Source organism: Procambarus clarkii, chromosome 8 (assembly GCF_040958095.1).
Source record: "Procambarus clarkii isolate CNS0578487 chromosome 8, FALCON_Pclarkii_2.0, whole genome shotgun sequence".
NCBI classification, from domain to species: Eukaryota; Metazoa; Arthropoda; class Malacostraca; order Decapoda; family Cambaridae; genus Procambarus; species Procambarus clarkii.
This window is the reverse complement of record NC_091157.1, coordinates 31,127,013-31,140,231: the sequence shown is the minus strand read 5'-3', so window position 1 is coordinate 31,140,231 and position 13,219 is coordinate 31,127,013. Positions and strand designations below refer to the sequence as shown.

Below are 13,219 nucleotides of genomic sequence, written 5' to 3'. Positions count from 1 at the left end.
CCGTGGGAGAGGAGAGCTGCACAGACAGCGGCGCGGTGACGTGTGACGTCACACTAGTTTACTTGTTTTCTGTTGAAGAGTTCTATCCACTAGTTCGGCTTTTGGCAGCAATTTTAACCAGAACAGGGGTTTGTTTTAAGGCGCTTACCTTTCTGGGTGCCTGTTCCGGTCGATGGCAGACATAGAATGCTTCCAACCACACGGGGGTTTCTATAGGCCATTGCTTCCCTTGCCTCTCTGAGGGGGCCTGGTTCTGGCCGTGGTCCCCGGTAGGCCTAAGAACTCCATACACATGACTGATGCCAAAGTCTGACATTAGCATATTAGCCTGGGAAAGCTCCGGGGAGCCAACGGGGCTCAAATCTGTGTATCTATGCATTTACCTATGTAGGTTAGCTTAGCATTTTAAAAGCACCGAATCACCTTTTGTGGTTGATTGTTCAATAAACCCTTGAACTATATGTTTAACACATCTCTAACCCTGTCCATGGAGGACAGAAGAAAATGTATATATATTGGTTAGCATTGTATATGTGTGGCCACGTCTGTGGTAAAAATAATAATAATAAAAAAGCCTACGTAATACAAACCACATGCATTAACCCTAAAGCTACTACAGCCTGGGCTGTAAAAGCTGGGGCTGGGCAAAAAATATTTGAATTATGTGAAAATTAATATTAAATGCTAAATAAATCACCAACTTATTGGCTTAAGCATCATGAAGGTTTCATCCCAATATTTATAAAAATGTATTTTAGACAAATATTTTTTTAAAGGAGAACATTTTATTGATAAGGAGAACAGCTCCTATTAACTGGAACTGAGGAATAATGCAGTAATAAGGAGATGCAAGCACTTGTCCAATGTACAAACAAGAAGAATAGTAGCAAGAAGTGTCCACAAAGTGGACATGCAACTGGTGCCTTTATATCATTGCTGAGTAATACATAATAATACCAATAATAATGAGTATGTTATCATGCCCTATTTTGTTATATATCATAAAAATGCATTGCCTAATGTTAATATCTGTTACTTTCACCAAAGTCTAATAAATATTTTTTGGGGGGTATATTTTTTTTCTAATTTGTTTATTATCTGATGTTGTTATAAACTCTACATCCTAGAGAATGCATACCCATCCCTAACTATGTCAAGATAGAATGAAATTGGTTATCAAATAAATCAGTCACAACTGGCAGAACTTGGGACTTTGAATTTTTTCGACTGAGTTTTTCACAGATTTCAAATTCTATTTTCTTTGTCTCTTTAGGCAGTTTTGATGATTAGGGACCAGATTAGGGCTTTATCACTTTTATAAAGTATAAATTTTTATCCCCTAAATCATTACAATTATCCCAATATTTTGTTTTTTTGAGGGTTATTTTTTTTGACATCATTCCAACACACATTGACCTACAGCTTTCACATACTCGAGTACGAATGTCAAACAACGTATATTAAAACATATAAGTAAATTAATGAATTAGAACTACTGTACCTTATTCATTGTCGATAACTTCAATTATCTCAAAAACTAGAGTTTCAACTTTGAGTCAGCTTCAAAAATATCCAGTTTCTGACCAATTCTCACCATTTTTACAAATAATGTGCACAGCTGTCTGTTCTACAATCTTATTAGAATGGACTTTTCACGAACCCTAAACGTTTGAAGTTATCCTTTTTTTCTAAATTTGGCGCATAATTCAAATGCCACATTGACGATTTTTTTTTAGTAAACTAAACTAAAAACATATATTCTATATCTATGAAAATGAAGATCATATACTATTCTGAGAGCATAATAACACCAAATGAACAATTGGTGATAGTTTATATTTTTGCAGCTGATTTCAAAATCTGAAGTTTTCAATATTCAATTTTATAATTATTATTTATTTTCTTAATTTTCAAGTTACGTTTGTGATCATTTAGACAAAGTTGCAGGATTTGCTAGTATGCACAAAAAATTAGAAAGAATTAGAGCAAATTTGAGAAATTGAACTTTGCCATCAGTTCCTGTTGTATATGTATGCCATGGACAGCTCAAGCGTCATGAAAATTTCATCCCAATATTTTCAGAAATGTATTTAAAAAAAATTAAAAGGGAGAACAGCTCCTATTAACTGGAACTGACTCAAAGTTGAAACTAGAGTTTCAACTTTGAGTCAGTTTTAAAAAAATCCAGTTTCTGACCGATTCTCACCATTGTTACAAATAATGTTCACAGCTGTCTGTTCTACAATCCTATTAGAATGGATTTTTCCCAAACCCTAAATGTTTGGAGTTATCAATTTTTTTCCTAAGTTTGGCGCATAATTCAAATGCCACATTGACAATTTTTTTTACAGTAAACTAAACTGAAAACATACATTCTAAATCTATGAAAATGAAGATCATATACTATTCTGAGAGCATAATAACACCAAAGGAATAATTGGTGATAGTTTATATTTTTGTAGCGGATTTCAAAATATGATGTTCTCAATATTCAATTTTATAATTATTTTTTATTTTTTTATTTTTTAAGTTACGTTTGTGATCATTTAGACAAAGTTGCAGGATTTCCTAGTATGCACAAAGAATTGGAAAGCATTAGAGCAAATTTGAGAAAATGAACTTTGCCATCAGGTCCTGTCGTATATGCTTCTGAAATATGGTGTATATGGTCCCAAAACGCTATGCGTACTAGTGGCTTTACAAGAATGGTAATTTAACTAAATTTCTATATTCTCTGTTAACCCACCAATATATCTTCTTGTAAATAAATAAATAAATAAATAAATATGTATGCCATGCACAGCTTAAGATTAATACAGTATAAAATGTACTGTATAAAACTTCAAACTAACAATAATAATATTTTAAATAAAACAATTTGTAAGTTGATTCTATTAGAAATGCAGCTGAGAGACTTGCTGTAAAGTTAAACATAGACAATTTCAAGGGTAGCACTGAATAGGTATGTTGATTTAAAGAGAGGTAATGCATCATTAACAAAAAAATTTGTGGCGAGGCATTAAGTGCAGATGTTGGAAGTACTAATGCATATAAGCATAAAATTTCTCAGCACATGATATCTAATACTCTAAGCTGGTTCTAAGTGTACAAAGCAGATGAAACAGGCTTCAACTGAAAGATATGTATATGATAAGATATATGATAAGATATTTAACTGAAACTATATATTATGAAAGATACTGTAATGAAGCTCACAAGAAAGAAACAAACTAAGATTCCAAAGTTTTGGTATGGTTTCACAGTAGGCCTACAGGACCAGCACTAGCAAGGACTCACCTTCCGAGGATGCCCAGGCAACTGGACTAGCACCCAGCACTAGCAAGGATTCACCTTCCAAGAATGCCCAGGCAACTGGGCCAGCACCCAGCACTAGCCATAACTTACCTGGGAGTACCAATTGAGCTGTACAGTACAGTTCTAATGACATTAAATGAACAAAGTGTAGTTTATATGATATAAGTGTACTGCAGTAGTGTGATTCTAGTGGTCTGTACTTTATGTACAGACTGTAGTGTATAATGTACATTTGTTAGAAAAGTTACTGTTCTTTAAACAATTTATATTCATGTGTGTGGCACTCTCAGGATATTAAGGCTAACAAAGTTTGCACTACAAAACTCAACTGGTAGAGTAAGTACAGTACTGTAACGTGCAATATCATTTTATTTCATTGCAATTCAAATTCTTTGTTATTTAAATTTTTCAAAAGGCAAATGTGTACTGGCATATGTATTATTAATTTTTTTTTTGGGGGGGGGGAAGGGGAATGCTGGGGCCGGATTGATGAAATGAATTCCACACATGAATGAATCGGCTACGCCCCCATATAGCTCATTCAAGCGAGGGCACACTGTATTACTCATATAATTTCTACATTTACTATCTACATTTAATGTCATTTAATTTCATGCATTTCTTTGATAAAGTGTTTACTCGTGTCCTTTATGATCTTGGTAATTTGTAAGTTTTTTATTTATTTATTTTTATTTATTTATATACAAGAAGGTACATTGGGTTTGTGAGAATACATAGCATAGTACAGTATTTACAATCTTGTAAAGCCACTAGTACACGCAGTGTTTCAGGCAGGTCCTTAATCTAACAGATAATTTTAAGTAGGTAAATTCTATCTGAATTAATAAAATGATAACAAATACATTGCAAGAAAAAAAATGAGATGAGAGAGATTAGTAAGTATATTAAAGCACATTGGTATATTAAAGCTCTGATTAATTACATTGACAGCTTGATTGGTAATTTAAACAAGATTAATAGACACCATACAGCAGATTGACAGCACAATCACCCCATTGACCCTATTAAACTTAAATTTTAGTATGTTTATGTTACTCTATGTTCTGATAAGTTCCAAGAAAATGTCATGAGAAGTAGTTCTAAATTACACCTTGTATTTCCATTCAGTAATTAATGTAAATAAACTACTGTACTATTGCTAGAACTACTGACTCCATAATGTAATAATCTATGCCAGTACTCTGACTATACTCTGTACCTGTAAAGTAAGGCTGTAAAGTACCTGTACACATTTTTTGTCAATTTTACTGTAAATTATCTACTTAAAATTATCTGTTAGTTTAAGGACTTCCCCGAAACTCTATGCGTGCTAATGGCTTTACAAGAATGTAAAATCAACTTAATTTCTATATTTTCTCTTAACCCCCAATGTACCTTCTTGTATATAAATAAATAAATAAATGCTTGTCATCCTTATGTATCACCTTTGTATTAATTTTTTATTTTCCTTGAACATTCTCATTTTGTTAACTAACTTCACTTATAGTATTAAGTGTTTTACCCCATCACAATATTAATTAAAAAATTTCTATACTGTATTACTATTAATTTTGCCCGAAGCGCTTTGCGTAATAGTGGCTTCATTAGTACAGTATGTGTAACTGCTTTCCCTTCAATTGAACAATACTCTTATTACACATAGAAATCACAATAGTGTGATGCATCAAATTTATTTATTTATTTATTATTTATTTATTTATTTATATACACGAAGGTACATTGGGTTTGTGAGAATACATAGCATGGTATTTACAATCTTGTAAAGCCACTAGTACGCGCAGCATTTCGGGCAGGTCCTTAATCTAACAGATAATTTTAAGTAGGTAAATTCTAGCAGAATTAATAAAATGATAACAGATACATTGCAAGAAACAAAAAAAATTAGATCAGAAAGATTAGTAGGAATATTAAAGCACATTGGTATATTAAAGTTCAGACTGATTGCATTGACAGCTTGATTGGTAATTTAAACGAAGATTAATAGGCACCATACAGCAAATTGAAAGCACATATAAGAAGACAGCAATGATCACAATGGTAAAGTTGTTTGGACTGGGTACATGGAGATTGGGTAGCACTACATACAGTGCAATTTTAAAGCAACAAGGTAGAAAACTATGAAGATGAAATTAAGTACTTTTTAAGTTTTGTTTTTGAATGATGCAAAAGCTGGACATCTTTTCAATTCATTAGGAGTGAGTTCCATACACTAGGTCCTTTTATTTGCAAAGATTGTTTGCACAAATTAAGTTTGACTCTGGGGATATCAAAGATATACTTATTTCTGGTGTGGTGATAATGGGTCCTATTATATCTGTCCAGGGAGAGTGTCAGAACATGATTTGCATTTAAAAACAGGGTTTTGTAAATGTAGTTGACACAAGAGAATGTGTGGAGTGAGATTATGTTTAGCATGTTTAGGGAGTTAAACAAGGGGGCTGAGTGTTGTCTGAAAACAGAATTTGTTATTATTCTGATAGCAGATTTTGCTGGGGGATGATGGACCAGAGGTGGTTTGCAGTGGTTGAACCCCATGCACAGATACCATAATTAAGATAGGGATAGATTAGTGTATAATATAGTGAGATGAGAGCAGAGTTAGATACATAGTATCTGATTTTGGAGAGTATACCAACTGTTTTAGAGACTTTCTTAGTTATGTGTTGTATGTAGGTGCTGAAGTCGAGTCTCTTATCTAGGAATAGGCCAAGAAAATTTCCATCATTTTTATTACTAATGATAACATTGTCTATCTGAAGCTGAATTGCATTTGTTGATTTGCTTCCAAATAAGATGTAGTAGGTCTTATCTATGTTAAGTATTAGTTTGTTGGTTGACATCCATAAGAGGACTATTTTTTAGTTCATTATTAACAGCATTATTTAGTGTATGTGTTTTGGGGTTAGAGTAGATAAGGGTAGTATCATCAGCAAACAATGTAGGTTTCAGAATGTTGGTGACATCAGGCAGACCATTGATGTACTGTATATAAGAAATAGGAGAGGTCCCAAGATGCTGCCCAATGGCACCCCAATGGTTATTGGTAGAGTGAAAGTTATATCGTTGATGGCTACACATTGGTGTCTATCACTAAGATAGGATTGTATATAGTGCAGGGCATGGCCTCGGATTCTATAATGATGCAGTTTACATAAGAGGTAGTTGTGATTACCAGTATCAAAGGCCTTTCTTAGGTCAATGAAGAGACCAATCGGAAACTCATTTTTGTCAAGGGCTGAGTAAATTATATCAAGGAAACTAATAATTGCGTCATTAGTACTCTTTTGGGAACGGAAGCCAAACTGACAGGAGCCAAGTATGTCGAATTTTACGAGGTAGGAGTACAGCTGTTTGTGGATAATTTTTTCAAATATTTTTGATAGTACGGGCAGGTTTGATATGAACAAATTTGAAATAAGTTTGTTTGTTTCATTTCAAGTTTGAAATGAACAAATCCACAAGAGCCATGACGAGGGTTCAAATCTACGTCCGAGAGTGTGTAATGAAGGAAGGGCGAAGAGGTAGAACAGCTTATTGACAGAGCTCAGGTGCATGGGGGAATTGTGTAAAAACCTACAGTAGTTTGTGTCTCAGAGAGACTGCAGGATCCGTGGTAGGTCAAGTTGATTTCTCGGTTGCAATTCTTATCCATGTCGTTGTTCAGTCAATTAACCACCATGCTGTGCCGAGTTTATTGTGAAATTCCCCGTGCGCATGAAATAAAGCGTTCCCAAAAAATTCATTTTTCTTCATAAAATGATAAATTCCCTTCCCTGAACATGTCTATGTAAAAATAAATACTGTACCAAATTCCACTTACTTTGGCTCTGGGAACGTGGACAAGGTGCGTTGTGATGTCATCAGGGGCTGGTCACTTGTGCGTGACACGCCCAAACACGGTCGCGCGGGCCATTCAAGCACCAGATGTTGGCACAAATATATTTTAAATTATTTGTTTTATGTATTTCCAATGCAGTTTTATTTGTTTGTTTTTTTATCGTATATGATGCATATTTGTATTCTTTACAATATGTATTCAGTAGAACGTTCATAATGTTCCATGAAACTGTGATACATGTGTCAGCAATGTGTCCACAATAAATGTTTATTGTCGCAATATTACTTGTTAAAAATTCACTAAAATTACAATATGTACAGTTTCACACACTACACAGTAACACACTGTATTACACACTCAGTACTTCGGAAGTGAGTAATAATCAATGAAGTAGTCCAGGGTACACAGTGCGACTTCTCTCTCGTTGCACCAGGTACAGATAGAATTTCGCTTCCTGTTTCTTTGTTCTGTGTGCTTGCAAATAACGCACTCATGTACACCCTTGGCTTTAGTACCTGTAGGTGGTATGTAGCCAACCTTGCAAAACATAAAGTAGTCTTGCAAAGATTACAGGGAAAGATCAATTTGTAAGGTAGTCGTGAAAAGATCGCCTTGTAAGGTCCCACACAGGAAAAAATTCAGTCAGGCTCAAAGAGTGTCCGTCAGTCTGGAAGAGATTCAGCCAGCCTCAAAGAGTGTCAGTCAGTTAAGAAGAGATTCAGCTATTCTTGAAAATATCTATGGAAAACACCACCATGGAAGCTGCTAACACTGTTTATCTATGCTACTTGTATCAGATGCATCATCACTGAATGCAGAAAACGATTCATCTATGTATCATCTAAATAAATTGGAGATAGCATAGGTGGGCAAGGGTGGCGCTCAGAGCTACAACTGGATACGCTCGCTGTATTGTCCTCATAGGTGCTGTATCACTTGCATCTGACCTTTGTGTTAGGTCCTTATTGCACCTAGCTTCACCAATATTATGACCTTATATTCTTCAAACATTAAGGTTTGAATTTCACCGACAAAGCGCGATCTTTCAACACTGTGTCAGACAGGTGTTTGGGAGCCAGAGGCGCGTGCGCCACTCATGGTTGCTCACTCAGTCCTAACCCAGCCAGCAGCCCTAAGGGAAAAAGGGGAATTTTTTCCAAGATGGCTGCCTCTCACTGGAGGTCCTAAGAGTCCATTTCGTACACATCCAACCTCGCACACATTTAGAATGGGTACGAAAAAAATCAAAACGAGCTTTCTTGGTTGGTGCAGTTTCCCACCGACCGAGAATACTCGGTTGGCGCAGTTAAGTGGTTAAGAAGCGTCTGGGGTCCTCTCGGACGTAGGTTCGAACCCTCATCACGGCCCTTGTGGATTTGCTCATTTAATACTCTTATGTTCTTTGTACACAATCTTTGTATAAATAATAATAATAATATTATTATTAATATTATTTACACATATACACCGAGAACTTCAACAAGATCTTGTAGATCTGAGGCAAAGTGAAATTGACACCACTAATTCCATCTATCATCATACTATCATGCAAGAGGAGCCACACATCTATGGATCATCCAATAAAATCAGCAGACTTCTAGATGTTACTACTGCTCGGCTTAGACTCGGTTACAAGTATCTCTGGGAATTCTCATTATCTGCTGATGTAGACCTGACCAAATGTAAACTGTGTCAACAAAATTATTCGCACACCCTCCGTCACTATGTGATGGAGTGCGAAAAGATAAGTGAATTTAGAGACAATTCTATAACCAATGTTCCAGCGCTGTGTCAATATTTCATTCAAAATGATCTGCTACCAGAAATTTTAGCCAAATATCCCCAGTTTGCTAACTGTAGGTAGTAACTAAGTGATTGTAACCTATCCACCGCTGCCCACTGGATGGGGGGCGGTGTGCAGGACAAACATATAAATTTTGACACTAGCTGTCCCCATATGTCAGTTGCTTAACTTAGAACCTGTACTTGAGGTCGATCTCGAACCCATTGTTGATGTGATGACTTATATTGAATTTTGTAACTCGCTCATCAAGATTGTAACTTGCTTAGCTAAATGAATTGTGGGGTTCAGTCCCTGAGCCCATTATGTGCCTCTGTAACCCTTTCCACTACCGCCCACAAGATGGGTATGGGGTGCATAATAAATGAACTAAACTAACTAACTTATTTACACACAGAAAATCACACTAACGTGATATACATAAATGAGAAAATTCACTCCGGCTGTGAGGGGATGCAACCAGTGGATTGTTCATTGATGTATATCTCATTAGTGCGATTTTCTGTGTATCTGAAGATGGGCGTACAGTGTTCAACTACAATATTTTACCCCTTCACCTGAGTGCTTCGGGGTCTTACGTAAAACTTGGACTGGCATCAGGACTTCCTGTGATATCAGGATACTTCCTATGATATCAATCACCAAAACCTTCTTCTTAAATTACATCATTATGGTGTCAGAGGACACTCCCTACAATACCTCAAATCCTACCTTACTGACAGGCTCCAATGTGTTTCTGTGAATAATACAATTTCTCCCACCCTACCCATCAACATTGGTGTTCCCCAGGGCAGCATACTTGGCCCTCTCCTCTTTCTCATCTACATTAATGACCTTCCAAATGCCTCCCAACACCTCAAACCAATCCTATTTGCTGACGACACAACCTTCATTTACTCCAGTCCTGATCCCCTTGCTCTAAATGCCACAGTAAATACTGAGCTAAATAAAGTCCATCTGTGGCTAACTGCCAACAAACTCACCCTTAACATTGACAAAACTTTCTATATTCTGTTTGGCAATAAATCCTCTAATCAAATAAATCTCAAAATAAACAATACCCAAATTTGTAACAAATTAGATGGCAAATTCCTTGGCATTCTCATTGACCACAAGCTGAATTTCCAGGGACACATTCTAAACATATCTAAAAAAGTTTCAAAAACTGTGGGCATTCTTTCTAAGATCAGATATTATGTACCACGCCCTGCCCTGGTGACTCTCTATTACTCCCTTATCTATCCATATCTCAACTATGGTATTTGTGCTTGGGGCTCTACTACCCAAAATCATTTACGTCCTCTAATTACTCAACACAAAGCTGCTATTAGGACAATATCCAATTCTGGCCCCAGACATCACTCGGTACCCCTATTCAAATCCCTGAATATGTTAGACATTAAGTCACTGCACATTCTCTCATGTGTACTATACATATACAAAACGCTAAATTGTAATGCCAATCCGGATCTCAAAAGCTTCATAGAAGGTTGTAACAGAACCCATGAGCACCACACCAGAAATAAATACAGTTTTGATATTCCTAGAGTACGACTTAATCAAACCAGAAATGCTCTACAAATCAAGGGGCCCAGAATGTGGAATGACCTTCCCAACCATGTTAAAGACAGTACCTCTCTCAACCAGTTTAAGATAAAAACTAAACACTACCTAATAAATTCCCTGTAACCTACCTCACTCCTCTATTGTCAACCCATGTCCGTTATTTTCTTTTTTTTTAATCAACACTGTTTGTCAACCTATTGTATTTGTGCTGCTTTTTCAGTCATGTTCCCCCTTTTTTTTATCTTTATTTGTATTTGTTCTCAACACTTTTTATTCTTTATGCTCAATTAGTATTAAGTTCTAGATATTAATGTTTTTCTTGCCCGAAACGCATTGCGTAATAGTGGCTTTAGGCATTGTATGTACTAGCTCTATCTATATATCAATCCATTAATGTAACATCACTTGTATGTATATACCTTACCTGAATAAACATCTGAATCTGAATCTGAATCTGATATCTTTAGAAATCTGATTGTAAGACTTTTAGGAAGACAGTGGTGGTACAGTGGTAGAGTATGCGGCTGGCAATGCCTTGGTCGTGGGTTTGCAACACCACACAGTCCCAGTGGATTTTCTCATTATTATTATTGTTATTAATATTATTATAAAAATTATCATTATTCGATAGACCAATGTCCACACCCCAACAATGCTATAGGCTTATAATTCACCCCAACAATGCTATAGGCTTATAATTCACCCCAACAATGACATTGGCATATAATTTACCCCAACAATTCCATAGGCCTATTTCCACACCCCAACAATTGCATGTTGAGGGTGTGTAAGACAATGGTGGAGCAGAAAGTACTCCAGTACTTACGGAGGATGATGAGAGTGCGAGGAACAAGGTGGTCAGGTGGAGCCAGTGACTCCTTCCTTCAACAGTTATGTCTCTCCCTCGTGGTATATCCTCAATGTCTTCAGTGGTGTGGCCTCACCACACACTTACACTGCCATAAGTGTCCTGAGAGTACTGTGGGAGGGACAATTTGGCGGGTATTGTGGACACAGGTCTTTAAGACAGGCGAACTTCCCGGGTGGCGTACACGTGGAACATAGCAACCTTTGTTGTGCTGACGTTGTTCCGAACCATAATGGAAACTGACCCAAGTATAGGATGGGTTAGCCCAAGTATCGCGTTTTCAAAAGGGGCCGCCCGTGTTGGAAAAGAAGAACGCTGAAAGAATATTGTTGAAAACATCTTGATAACTGATTAAACCAAAATTATTTATTAGTCAGAAGAAAGACAGAAACGCGATCTATATGTAAAACCTCTACCAGACAAATATTTTAAGTAAAACCGAAGATATTTGTAGTTGTATAAAAGTGGCAGTTTTCATCGCTCGTCGAGCTCGAAAACTGCAACATTCATCTCAGAACAATGCCTATTTCATGCAGATTCCTTAATAAACGTAAGAGTTTTATATGTCACAAGAAAGATAGACATATAAGCTTCGTTCTAAATACCTTACTATTGGCATATTTAAATTTAAAGCGAAGATACGTGTACTTTTTTAATAGCCGAGCTCCGACTCCGGACAGATCGATGGACGTAGCAACTCTCAGAACAATGTTTATTTCACGTGAATTCGTTAATAAACATATATGTTTTATATGTCTCAAGAAAGGCAGACATATAAGCTTTACTTTAAACATCTTACCATAGACATATTTAAATTTCTAATGAAGATACATGTATTTTAAAAATTACGGAGCTCCGACCACGTACAGACTGAACGACAGAGCAACTCTCTCAGATCAATGTTTATTTCACGTAAATTCGTTAATAAACACAAATGTTTTATATGTCTTAAGCAAGATAGAAATGTGAGTTTCATTTTAAATCCATTGCAGTAGACATGTTTATAGCTCAAGTGAAGATATATATGTTTTTATAGTGGCGTTCAGTAGCTTTTCGGTCATGGAGTGCAGACGCCTACGCACTTGCCGATACATTGTATAATTAACAAAGATACGCTATTAAAACCTAAAATCTTATATGCCTCCAGAAAGGCCCAGATATAAACATTATTATGATTGCACCAAATGAAATATATCATGTTGGAGACAAAGATATATCAATTTTAAATTAAGTTTCGTCTCCCGCCCGGGCGAGAGAGATGAGGCGACTCTCGCCCCATCTATTGGAGATTCTGTCCACTAAAGGCCCAAAGCTACTCAAACCCTCCTAGCATTACTTAGGTAATGAAGTAATATGGTATATTTACTCACTATAATGTGAGTGCTGAATGCAGAACATGAGAAAACATATATTTACTCCAAACTAATATAATTTCATTATGAAATAAGTAAATAAGTAGCATCAAAGGAAGTCGACGGTCCAAGCGTCAATGTTGTGGAGCGACTTATCAAAGATATATTGCTCTCTGGAAAGTGTTTGCTGGCATATCCAGTTGTCGTACTTCTCTGCACAAATTATCACAAATTTAAATAATAATGTTAACAAGTAGAATACGTATTTTTAATAAAATCTAACATAACTAGCCAGAAAACATTTAACATTTATTAAAAAATATATGTTTGGAAGTTAAATCGACTTCATAGGACAATAGTTTCTCTCCAAAACTCTAAGCCTCTACAACACTCACTGTCCCCTCCTTACCAAACAAGTAACTGATAAAAGAAAAAATAACCCGTGGCTCACAAGTGGC

The 13,219-nt window shown here is 36.0% G+C and overlaps 1 protein-coding gene across 1 annotated transcript in view; it reads right to left on the bottom strand.

Annotated features, from left to right (window-relative positions):
• LOC138360036 (tripartite motif-containing protein 59-like) overlaps positions 1–11,579 on the bottom strand; it is a 29,331-nt gene extending 17,752 nt beyond the window's left edge. The window contains exon 1 of the mRNA XM_069319964.1: positions 11,368–11,579. The gene's annotated coding sequence lies outside the window, so the exon portion shown is untranslated. The remainder of the gene's footprint in view (positions 1–11,367) is intronic.
• Between the last annotated feature and the right edge of the window lie 1,640 nt (positions 11,580–13,219).